This window comes from Vombatus ursinus, unplaced genomic scaffold (genome assembly GCF_900497805.2).
Source record: "Vombatus ursinus unplaced genomic scaffold, bare-nosed wombat genome assembly UNPS02014861.1, whole genome shotgun sequence".
Classification (NCBI taxonomy): domain Eukaryota; kingdom Metazoa; phylum Chordata; class Mammalia; order Diprotodontia; family Vombatidae; genus Vombatus; species Vombatus ursinus.
In genome coordinates this window covers 216,940-230,134 of record NW_020954639.1, presented here as the reverse complement: position 1 = coordinate 230,134, position 13,195 = coordinate 216,940, and the positions used below count along the sequence as shown (strand labels likewise).

The 13,195-nt window shown below is 40.8% G+C and overlaps 1 pseudogene; it reads left to right on the top strand.

Annotated features, from left to right (window-relative positions):
* Positions 1 to 443: 443 nt before the first annotated feature.
* On the top strand, positions 444 to 4,763 carry LOC114027481 (annotated as a pseudogene).
* The last annotated feature ends 8,432 nt before the right edge of the window (positions 4,764 to 13,195 follow it).

Here is a 13,195-nt window from a genome sequence, read left to right as displayed (position 1 = left end):
AAATCAAAAAAACAGTTTCTCTTAATCCACCAGCAGGACCAAAGTGAAAGTCTCCTGGGTATATTATGTGTTATTTTCCAGCTATTTTATTCACTGCAAGGGCAAATGGGTGGGAATGAAGAGTTTAAAAGAGAGCAGATAACCTCTGATCATTACTTATAACTGAAACAAGAGACTAGCAGATCAGTGGTACAAATGGTCATCGAGCCTAGAGGAAAGAAGATGCAGGTGGCCACTGTGTCACGCTGAGAGCAATTATCTGTTCTTCTTCTCCAAACCTCACTCTCTGTGAGGAGAATAGAAAAACAAGATTGGGAGTGCTGTTGAAAGAGTATCAAGGAGATGCTGCCACCAGGAGTCCTCATCTTGGTTCAGTTTGCTGGACATGGATCCCTGCCACTTCTGCCTCTGCTGTCACACCTAGCCCAGGCATCTGTGAGGCCATGACACACCCCAACGTGTACTTCAATATCGCCGTCGATAATGAGCCCCTAGGTCAGATTACTTTCAAGCTCTTTGCAGACAAGGTTCCAAAGACAGCAGAAAACTTTCATGCTCTGAGCACAGAAGAGAAGGGATTTGGTTACAAGGGATCCTGTTTCCACAGAATCATTCCTGGGTTCACGTGCCAGGGTGGTGACTTCACACACCATAATGGCACTAGTAGCAAGTCCATCTATGGGGAGAAATTTGCTGATGAGAACTTCATCCTGAAGCATACTGGTCCTGGCATCTTGTCCATGGCAAATCATCGACCCAACACAAATGGCTCCCACTTTTTCATCTGTACTGCTAAGATTGACTGGATGGGTGGCAAGCATGTGGTCTTTGGCCAAGTGAAACAAGGCATGAATATTGTGGAAGCCATGGAGCGTTTTGGTTCTTGGGGTGGCAAGACCAGCAAGAAGATCACCATCTCTGACTGTGGACAATTCTCACAAGTTTTGTTTTGTTTTGTTTTCTTTTGTTTTTTTGTCTTAACCATCAAACCATTCCTCTGTAGCTGGAGAGCGCACCCCAGAACCCCATCTGCTCTTATACCCTGTAATCCTCGTGCTCTCACTTGCTGCAGTTCTCTGGATTTCATTTCCTTTTTCCTTCCACAAGTCTGGCTAGACAACAGAGTTAAGTTTCTGATTATAAAATAAAAACTAAACTACAAAAATAAAGAAATTGTATCAAGGAACCCCAGAGATATCATATGATCATAAATCTATAAAGCCACAAAAGGTACAGTTTTGATTCTGAATTCACTGGTCAAATTAACTAATTGGCCATTTCAAAAAATCTCCTTTCTTGTAGGGGAAGGGTGTATGAGAGAAGGATCCAGTGGAAATAAGCTAATGGGAAAGGGAAGAGAAGGCAGCAAAGAGATTCTCAAGGTAATTTAGAGGATAGTAAGAAGGATAGGCCTTATAATTTCAGTGCTAAAGGGCATTCCTCAGTGAAATTTCCTCTATTAATGCAAGACAGAGCCTTCTCTGCCACTCATTGATCTTAGAGAGTTTCCTAGAGTACTGAGAGTTTACATGTCTTGCTCAGGGTCCCAGAGCCAGTATGTTTCAGAATTTGCACTTAAACCCAGATATCCCTGGTTTGGAGATCAGCTTTCTCCCACTCTGCCACATTCATGTTGATTTGTGTCTTGCCACGAGACTCAGATAACTCTAGAGAACAGAGTGAGGTTGATGATGGTGCACGGCTTTGCCTCACTTACATCCAATGCACACCCAAGTCAAGAAATCACCCTCATGATGTCATTGGTCCTTTTTGAGAACAAAGGATGAACAACAATGACAACGACTTTGCCACACTACCTTTGGAAACATAAGGAAGACTAGAAGTTGGATTTGGGGAGTGGGCATTTTAAAGAATTATTGGAGAAGCTGAAGAGAGATTAAAGGAAGATAAGGAGAACAGTTTGAACTAGATAGGACTTGAAATACTTCAAAGAGAAGTAGGAGAAAGAAATCAAAGACAAAGAGGAGGAAATAAGTTAGTAGCAAAAAGGAAAGGAAGTTGGATGTTGACTCCTAATGAGGCAAGAAGGCAGAGTGGCAAATTCCAGAGGTGAAGATTCCCATGAGCAGCTGAAAAACTAACCACTGAGGATGTCAATTGCAGAGCATATGTAGAAGAGGGGAAATTTTACAATGCCCTATGTGGAATGTGACAGAATTTGTATTTCTGCATCAACCATGTGATTACTATCTATGTTCGTTATTCAAACTTGGTTTTCCTTCTGGAAGAGATGGCAAACGAGTTTGAAGAATAACTCTCTTCCTTCTATACCATTAAGAAGAATGAATATTCCTTTGAGAGAAGGAGAATGAGGAGGAGAAGAAGGAGGAGGGAGAGGAGGGAAGGGGAGATGGAGGAGAAGAAAGGAAGGAGAGAGAGGGAGAGACAGAGAGACAGAGAGAGAGAGAGGGAGGGAGAGAGAGAGAAGAAGGGAGGGAGGGAGGGAGGGAGAGAGTCTTCGATGTGAAAACAAAGAAGAAAAAGATGTGAAGAATACGGAGGGAATAATAACCTGAATAGCACTACAATTTTCAGACCCTAATTGCCATCTTCACCCCTTCACTCTTATTCACTCCCCATATCTAATTAAGTTACCAAATAGCTACTCCTTTAACACTGCTCACATATTCTCTCGGTTCATTCACAATTCCCCAGAACAGATCCTCATTAATTCTCACCTAGGTTACTGTAACACCCTCATTTTATCTCCCTGCATCCAGCCTCTTCCCTGTCCAATCAAGTCCTTCATATACCTTCCAAATTATTATTTGTCTGTAAAGTGCAGATCTGACCATGTCATTAGGATCCCTATTGCCTCTAGGATAAAATGTAGACTCTTCTATTTGGCATTTAAAGCCCTTCTCAGCCTGGCTCTGGTCTCTCCTTCTAGCTGATTACATACTACTCCTCTCCCGCCCTTTACATTGCATCCACACTAGCCTATATGTTGTTCCCTACATTCCTCCAGTCTGACATGGATTCCCTTTTCAACTCTCCTTCTTGGAACCCTTAGCCCATATCAAGGTTTGGCAGAAATATCACTCTCCTTAAGAAGCATTTCCTGATCCCCAGCCCTGAAATCCCTCTACATTTATGACCCATTGCTAAGGACAGATCCCTTCCACAAAAGACTTGAACTCTGCACTAGAACAGACTAGGTTCAGCTGAGATGACTTGAACCCAAAGCGGATGGGGGCAGGGAGGAATCGGGTTTATTTCTTTTTGTTTCTGACCCATTACAACTCACTCCAGAGATCTGGGGAAATCTCTTAAACAAAGCTTGGACATGACTCATGCCTTGGATCTCCCCAAAAGGGATTGACAGGGTCTCTTCTAAGAAAAGGCACTCATTGTAAAATAATAATAATGATGATGATGAGCATCAGGCATAGGACAGCTATTTATTTCTTCCGCCACAGAAGTCATGCTTAAAACATAGAAGACTAATTAGCAATTATTAATAAATACTTAAAACACAAAATAATAACTCATCACCATCACATATTCTCCCAGAAAAGTCAAGGTGCTTTGTGGACCAACCAACTAGACATTTCACTTTCACCTCACACCTACACTACCTAAGCAACTCACAAGGAAACAAGCCAATAAGCATTTATTGTTGCTTGTCCTCTCTCTGGAAGAAGACTATGACATCAGGGAGGTGATGCCATGATTGTATTTAAGTGAGGGAGGGCTGTGCAAAGACACCAGCCTCACTTTCACCTCAGGAGCCATCTGGGTCCAGTGGCAAGATATGGATCAGGACAGCTGGAGATGACCCTGGATGCAGTGGGAGACCTTGGTCTTTTTAAGCTAAGGTCTTTAACAGGTCTCAGTTTGACTGAGGCAATGTCCATTCAGTGATGAAGGCTAGGTAAAAAAGGAAGGAAGGAAGGAAGGAAGGAAGGAAGGAAGGAAGGAAGGCAGGACGGAAGGAAGGCAGGACGGAAGGAAGGAAAGAGAGAAGGAAGAAGGGAAGGAAGGAAGAAAGGAAGGAAGGAAGAAAGAAGGAAGGAAGAAAAAGAAAGTTGTGCTGCCCAACTGGCCAGTTCCAGCAAGGCACTGTACTAAGCACTGAGAATTAAAAGAAAGGCAAAAAACAATGCCTGCTTTCAAGGAGCTCATGTTCTACTAGGGGAAAAACTTACAAGTAACTGTACAAACAAAACAGACAGGATAAAGTGGAGATAATCTTAGAGGGAATGCACTAGCATTAAAGTGTCTTCTTTGTAGATGGGATTTTAACTGGGACTTGAAGGAAGCCAGGAGACAGACCCAGGAGGGAGAGAATTCCAGGCAAGAATGAAAATAGGGGGCAGCTAGGTGGCACAGTGGATAGAGCACCAGCCCTGAAGTCAGGAGGACCTGAGTTCAAATCCAGCCTCAGATACATAACACTTACTAGCTGTGTGACCTTGGGCAAGTCCCACTTAACCCCTATTGCCTCACCAAAAAGCAAAAAAAAAAAAAAAAAGAGAGAGAGAGAGAGAGTGAAAATGCATGGACTGGCCCTGCCTTGCAAGATTCTTTATTATTTGAGGTTCCAGATGATCCCATCAATGGGCAACGCCTCTGATAAGCAGTATAACTGCAGGAATCACCTCCCACTGGATGGGCAGCACCAATTCACAGGAACTCTCAAACTCACTTATCAGGCACCGTGGTACAGCACACTTTCCTCAGGTTTGTCAGTTGCTGTCATCAGAGAAGAAATACAAAGGCAGAAGAAGATTGACCAGTGATCAGCAATCATATGCCATTTGGGTCATTGCTTCTTGGAAGGGAAGACTACTTTCTAGGGGGAAAGTCATCCCAGAAGGGATGGAAAACACTCAGGAATAAAAACGCAAAGACACAAAGACTAACAGTTCTGATGAAGAGAAAAAGAGGAGTTATCTAAAGAGTTTGAGGTTGATACACAGGGTTACTACACATCAAGCAACTTAGATTTTTAAAATATAAGTACAGATAATGGAAGCAAGGTCAGATAACAGACAGGTAATATCAAAGTGTCGCAGGCCTGTAAGCACAGTGGTAGTAGTGATGAAGTTCATAATAAACTGAGGCTAGCAAGGTAAGTTAAGGTCAATAAAAAGGGAGTTATTTTGTTTTTTTAACTATGTTGGGGGGGAAGGGAGGATCAAAAAAGAGAGAAGACTAGGAAGCTGGAAAAGATGACAATAACTAATGGCTAAGAGAAGGCAGAGATTATCAATCAACTCATTCTGTTTCTTCTGCTTTCTCTGCCCAGAAAAATGATTTTTGGATGACAAAGAACAGGTCAAAAATGACTAATAGAGATCCAATAAACAAGATAAAGAGGCAGGATGAGAGCACTGAGCTGCCCTCAATGAGATCAGAGTGCCTTGCCCAAATGAACAGAATACTGAGAGAACTGGCAGCGATGATTGCTGGACCAGTCAGTGATCTTGGAAAGAGTATGGCTTTCCTGCATCAGGCCTTTTGGCTCCAGTGTTTGTAGTTTGACTTCTTCACTCGTGGCATCTGGTAAGAAACGATGCTGTAAGGAAAGAGACTTCGGGGCCTTCTTCCTATAGAGGCAATGGGGCCCTTAGAAACAGGTACAGGTTCTTAGCCTCTGCATTTGTTCTTTCTTATTCTATGTAAAAGGAGTAGAGACCCCAACTCTTAGAGTTCCAAAAGGTCAGGAGAGAAAGACAATGGAATCTGGAATTTGAAGTCCGGGCCAGGTTTGTAGCTGGCCCAACGTAAATGCCCTGAGTAGCATGGGGTGAAGTAACCCTCTGGACTCAGACCAGTGGAAGCTTGAGGACTCATCTGCCAGTCATGCCTCATCTGGACAAGTTGCTCTCATAATACCTCCTCCCCCCAAAAAATAAGGAACTCTGTATTTTTTAATACCAAATATCTAGTGGGGCTAATGCTATGAGGGACTTAGCTAGGTTTTGAGCTAACTCCCTTCTGGAATAAAGGAGAGACTATGCTCTTGGGACACTGGGGAGAATATACATTTTCTTGCTACTTCCTTGAAGTAAATGTACCTTTGTGAAAACTTTTAAGGGACAGCTAAGTGGCACAGTAAATAGAATGCCAGGCCTAGAATCCAGAGGTCTCATCTTCCTCAGTTCAAATCTAGCCTCAGAAACTTACTAGATATGTGACCCTGGGTGAGTCACTTAATTCTCTTTGCCTCAGTTTCCTTATCTGTGAAATGAGCTGGAGAAGGAAATGGCAAACCACTCCAGTATCTTTGCAAGAAAACCCGATATGGGGTCACAAAGAGTCAGATACAACTGAACAACAAAAAGTTTTTAAAAAAAAATTATGGAGAATGGTGAGAGAAGTAGCCAAGACTGGAGAAAGAAAACTTTTTCTGTTTAAAGAAAAACATTTAGGGAATTTCTTAAAGGCAATACACTCTACACTTCTCTTCCTCTTCACGTTCCATGGTTTGTGTATGTATGATGCATGTCATAATCTGGACAGTAGGCATTCTTCATCCACTTGGTCTTAACCATGTGAATAGTCAGGCGACACTCTTTTGGGAGGGTTATGGATTTCTCACAAGAGGCACAGCAATGTTCTAGTGCTTAATATAAACAGCACGATGGCATCAGAGAAGCAGGAGGACCTCACCAACCACATTTTCCTGCAGTAGATTTCCTCAAACACAGTAACAAACACTTCTGGTAAGCATTCACCATCCTATTTTATGCCTATATCATGATGTCATTGTTCCTCTTCAGGACCAAAGAACCAACAACAATAACAACAAGGGCAGCTAGGTGGTGTAGTGGATAGATTGCCAGGCCTCAAGTCAGAAAGACCTGAGTTCAAATCCAGCCTCAGACATTTACTAGGTGGGTGACTCAGTTTCCTCATTTGTAAAATGAACTGGAGAAAGAAATGGCAAACTACTCCAGTATCTCTGCCAAGAAAACCCCAAATGGGATCATGAAGAGTTGGACACAACTGAACAATAATCAGAGGACTCTTCTTGTTGTCATGCCTTTCAAGGATACAAAAATAGTTTTGACACAGTAACGGGAGATATCTTGTTGGGAAAAAAAGCTTTAGGGAAGCGTTTTGTTCTATCAAATCAATTTTTTTCATAATCAACAAAATAATTACGATGGGATCCTATACTCTATATATCTTTTGGTCACTTGTAAAACAGTCAAGATGTGATGCACTGGTGAATGTTACTTGCAAAAGCCTATGTGTTCCTTATTAATGCCCTCACTGAAGAAGGCCCAGATTCATGCGTAGAAGACCTGAATAAAGATTTCACATAGGTGGGAGAGCAGGCATACAGTTTCATAGTTGGTGTTCTCTAAGTTTCCTTTTCTGGTATGAGCAAATCCAAATTTGTTTTCATCATTTTAGTACCTTCCCTTTCTTTAAATACCTCGATTATGTATTCCTTAGCACTCTCACAATTGTACCTCCTACAACACAATTCTATGTACACTTAGCCTGAGTCACAATCCACTTCCCACCAGGGAAACTCCCAAAGATCGGCCACATTCATAGGTTTTAGAGGAAGGGGAAAGATTCTCCCTCAGGAACATCTAGTTGGTTTTCTGTCTTTGATATGTGTGTCTGGGGAGAGAGAAGAATGGGGAGGAATTCTAGATTGGTAACGTGGGAGGTCCAACCCCGCCAAACAGGGAAAAGTATGAAGTACGAAAGTTTCCAGAAAATGACAGGGGTGGGGATGTTAAGTACAAAGAGAGAACTTGTATTATATAGTATAGTATTCTATATATTCTGCCCCTTCAGACGTATTGTATAAAGTTCTGGGCACCACATTTGAGTATCTAGGGAAGGATGACCATGATGGTATAGGTTTGCTATGATAATTGCCTTCAGGTATTTCAAGGACTTCCATGAGGATGAAGGATTATGCTGTTCCAGTTGGCCTTGGAGGGCAGAGAAAGAAGAGAAGAAAAAAAAGGGAAAAAAATAAATTTACATGATAACTTTATTACATATTTAAAAGGAATAGCAAGTTGTACATAATAGATTTACGATTTCATTTTTTATTATACTATGTTATGGAAATGCTTGTTTTATTCCATAAATTAAAAATTAAATAAATAAATAAATTTTAAATAGAAAGAGAGAGCTTGCCAGAGCTTGCCTAATGTCTGGGGCAGAGGCAACTGGTCACGTCTGAGCCTTAGGGATGCTCAGAGAGACTCAATAAGTTCTTTGTCTTTTGGGACTCAGTTGCAGCACACTTAGCAAAGTGGCAAATGAAACAAAGCTATAACAAATATATTAGTAGATGAGACAGGATCCAAAAAGGTCTTAACAGGATAGGGCAATTCATAAAATGCAATTTAGTAGGAATAAATGTAAAATAATACAATTAGATTATAAATTCCTTATTTAATCTGTGGGCTCCTTGAAGCAGGGACTATCTTTCCTTTTCTTATTTGTATCCCCAGTTCCTGGCACATAGTAGGTGCTTAATATATGGGTATTATATGGTATTGTTCTGCTTTTTGTATCATATTGTATTGCATTGCATTATATTGTACTGTGTTGTAAAAATTTTACCCTTAAGTTCAAGAAACCAACTTCACAAGTACAAGATAGGGATACCGACCTACATAAAAGTTTATCTGAGGATTGCAGTGGACTATAAGCTCAGTATAATTTAGTAATGTGATAGGAGAACCAAAAATCCCAATGCAATATTAGGCTACTTTAAGAGAGGTATACAACTAAGGCATTGATACCTTACACTTTTATAGTAATAATAAAAACAATAATACTTATATAGCACTTCAAGTTTTGCAAAGCAATTTGCAAATATATCTTATTTTATCCTTACAACAACCCTGGGAGGTATGTTTTATTATTTTCCCCATTTTAGAACTAAGGAAAATATTGAGGAAACAAAAGTTAAGTGACTTGCCCAGGGTCACACAGCTAATACGTGTCTGAGGCTGGATTTGAACTCAGATCTTCCTGACTCCAGGTCCAGCACTCTATCCTCTGCCCCATCTAGATGCCCCTTCCCCTTCAATAGTACTGTATTCAGTTCTGGGTACCACATTTAAGGATCTTGAGAAGCGTGACCTTGATGGTGTAGGTTTGCTATGATAACTGTCTTCAAGTATATGAAGGACTTCCAGGAGGAAGAAGGATTATACTTGGTCTAGTTGGCCCTGGAGGGCAGAGCCAGGAATTATGGGTAGAAGTTAAAGAACAGCAGATACAGGTTTGATGTAAGGAAAAACATCCAAACAAATAGAACCACCCAAGAGCAGAATAGACTGCCTTGTATCCTTCTCACGAAAGTCTCCAAACAGATTAGATGATCAATCTTCATGGAGGTCACCAAGCAGATTTCAGTCTGGTTTGGTGGGTTAGGCTACATAACCTCTGAAGTCTTTTCCAATTATCGGCTTCTGATTCTCTGTTGCCCCTTCGATGTTTGTCTCCGAAGGGATAGATATCTGTCGTCCTGGCTCTGACCATCAGCTTTATTTTTTTGCGGTTTTAATAGAATCGTATTTAACTAATGAGGCATACCTACATCTCAAGCCCCGCTATTTTCATTATTTCTTATTTATTTGTTGAGCCCTTTGCCCCAGATTCTTGCCTATTTACCAATTAAAAACACATTTACATACATTTTCCTATCCTAGGACAGAACTAATATGGAATCATTCAAACTCAGGGTGCTCCAGGAAAGGCATATTAACTAGTGCAGCAGCTAAGGGACATGAGAAAAATAAAACATCGATATTTTGCTAGTGGCTTTTTAATTATTATAGAAAAATAAAAAGGACGTTTTTTCTTTGAAACAATATGTAACCCAATACACAGGGTTTCCCAGGAGTATTGTATGTGCCAACTGAAGCAAACTCAGTTTCTAAAATCCACGTAATTTCTCTCATATCAGTATTGACCTGGAAAAACCATTTAAAAAGAAATAAATGTAGGCTCATTCATACCTGTTAGCTGTAATACAAACCAAGGTGTGTTTAAATGTCAGTTGCCTCAATAGGAGCGACATCCATTTCCTCAGGTGGCATTCCTTAGGGGTGCAATTCCATCATCAGTAAGAAGCAACAATGTAACAACACACAGAGCCCAAGAATGGAAGAGAAGGCAAATCACTACCTAGAATGTATGTATTTCCTCTTAATGCTTCTGCTGTCTACTAGGTGGCTAAACTATTATGGAAAATACCACCCCTGCAGTACCTCCAAACATTATGTCCTTCCTACACAAACCAAGGCTATCTAGGAAAAAAAAATCATATAGACCTGTTTGTCCCACCCCCAAAAAATCCTATGTACTTCCAGGAGTACCAGCAATATGGCCTTTAATCATCCACCTGCCATATTGTCTCTGAGACATTTGTAAGAGGTGAAAAGGCCTCCCATGTTTTCAGGTGTTCAAAAGGATCAGGGCCCCTCCTCTTGAGGTGGGAGGAAGGGAGGGAACACAATAAAAGCAAACTCTTTTTCACCATTTTCTCTGCTACACATGCAAAGATGCTGAAATGAATGTGCTCCCTCAAAGCTGCTGATTTTTCTATTTCCTTTCCCCTTTCTCATAACAATCCAACCAACTAAAGGTAACAAATTGATTTTCATTCAGGCAGCTACAAGAGCACGCTTGCTGAACTCGCATCATTTCCAACTTTTTGGAAGACCGGACTCACTTCATCTTTAAAGATGGTTTTTTTCAGTTTGAAGATTCTATCATTCTTCAGAGACCTGATTGGATTTAATTGCCCCCCCCCCAAGCAGGTGGCCCTTCTTGGATTCTGCCTTCTGGAAAGGTGACCACAAACGGTGCACATAAAATTCGAGGGAGAGCTGGGATCCATGCTGCATTTAGCCTGTAATGGATAAAATACCCCCTGAATCTAGGCCAGGGGTGGGGAACCTACGGCAGTCTACTTGAGGACCTAGAGGGCCACATGTGTCCTCGAGGCCTAAGTTCACCACCCCTGATCTAGGTTCTTCTCCCGAAACTTTCCTGACCAACGTGATGAAAAATGATGGTTCTTCAGGATATGACTTTATCCTGTCTTAACATGTTTATATCCCTCAGTGTTGCCTGACCCTCTTAACACTCCTGAAAAGGGAGGGAAAGCCTCAAGGAAACTATGAAGGATGAAATTTATGTGGGTCCTTTGCCACTAACAAGCATGTGGGAGAAGAAAAAAAAAACCTTGAACTAGAATAAATTCATGTTGGCCGATTCCCTTTAGAGGGCTTTCCACACCAAACGTCCCATTCTGTTTAACCAGTAGAGGCATGGACACACATAACTTAGCCAGGTAATACACTTGGAAGATATTTAAAACTGAGTATCACAGGGCCATATATTTGAAGCTGGAAGAAAAAGCCTAATTTTACAGATAAGGAAATTTAAACCCAAAAAAGTTAAATGACTTCCTCAAGTTCTCACATAAGCAATAAATGACAGAACCTGGATTTGAACTCAGGCCCTGGGACTCCATGTTCAGTACTTTTTCCACTCAAACAGAAAAGAGAAAGTACATGAATATTTCCTGGACTGATTTCAGACATACTGGCATTCTGTTCAAGTCCTTGTCTCATTCCAAAGCAAGCTCACTCTGCAATTTGGTGGAATTATAAAATCTGGTCTCAAAATCAAAGGATCAACATTTACTTACTTACTTACTTACCAGAGCTTAAATACTCTTGCTGATTATTGCTGTCAACAAAAAGAAAGCACTAGGAACCTCTTTGTCATACTCATTCAAACATTGCATCTCTCTCTAGCATTTTCACTGCACTACTTCCCCTAGTGTGCTAACACTCACCACATAAAGCACACTGGCTCCTTTTTTTCCATAGGTAATACAAAAATATTTAGAAACTCAATTTTGATACAACTGTCTGAGATTCTGTAGACACTTCTCCATATCGGTCTGTACTAGGTTGCTTTATTAGATTAGAGGGATTAACTTTGTACAAAGAGTATTTGTGGTATCGTATTGCTTATCTTCTCAATGAATGGGGAAGGAGTTAGAGGGAGGAAGAGAATTTTGAACTCAAAATAAAAAAAGAATGTTACAAATAAATAATAATATTTACATCATTATCATAGTAACTTCAGCTATTCTGCTTTCTGCACATCCCTCAACTTCTCAGTCCTAGAAATGATCACATGTTCAATTAGGCTACATATCATATGGTCCTGCCCAGCCCTGGAAACTGAAGTGTATCACTAGAAGCTGGACCCAAAAGGCAAGACAGAGAATGCTCTATATTCATCTCAAACCCAAAGGGCACAGACATGAAGGGCTGGCTAACATATAACCTTGAGGGGCATTCACTCATTCATTCTACTTAAGCACCTATTGCTACAATGAGGAAAAACATCGAGTAAGAAAATGGACCAATTTGGTTCCCGGGGTCTCTCCTAGTAGACTCTGGATTAGCGCTGAGGTCTCAGGCTAATGTACAGGGCAGGCAGCAAGCATTAAGCTTCCCCTAAGGAGCTAAGGTGAGGCTGATGCCAAAGCTTCTGAAGAGAGAAAAAAGGGATACGTTTTTCCAAGGAGACTTATTTGTTGCATCTGGGTTATAAAGATTTTGGACAATGCCTTTGAATAAGTAAAATTGCTTGGTAAACTCTGAAGCATCACACAAATGTAAGATATTTTTAATAATAGCACATATGGTAACATCCACGTGGGCATCATGGGTCACTATGTAATATGAGTTAAAAGAAACCAAAAAGGCTTCTACCATGCCTGAAATTACACCATTAGCCTGAATTAAGACAACTAAAAGCCTTTATTATAACACAATTGTTGCACTATATACCACTACAGAGTAATACAATAAGTCAACAAGGAAATAGTTTATCAGATTAGCTAATCAGTTCTTTAGCAGGACTCAGACAGAATGGTCCATGGGACAGATGAGTTGTAACGCAGAAACAGGATTCAGGTAAGGTTCAGAGATGATAGGTTAGGTGATGTGGGATGCCACAATGTTCAGCAAAAAGCAGTGCAAGGTAAGATGAGGAGAGGATCAAAGATGGGGAAATAAGTGAGAATGAGAGGACATAAAAGACAAATTTTGTTATATTACAGTTTTGCAAAGGACATCCCAAGGTGGTTGGGGCAGCTAGGTGGTATAGTGTGGATGGAGTGCCAGGACTAAAGTCAGGAAGACCCAAGTTC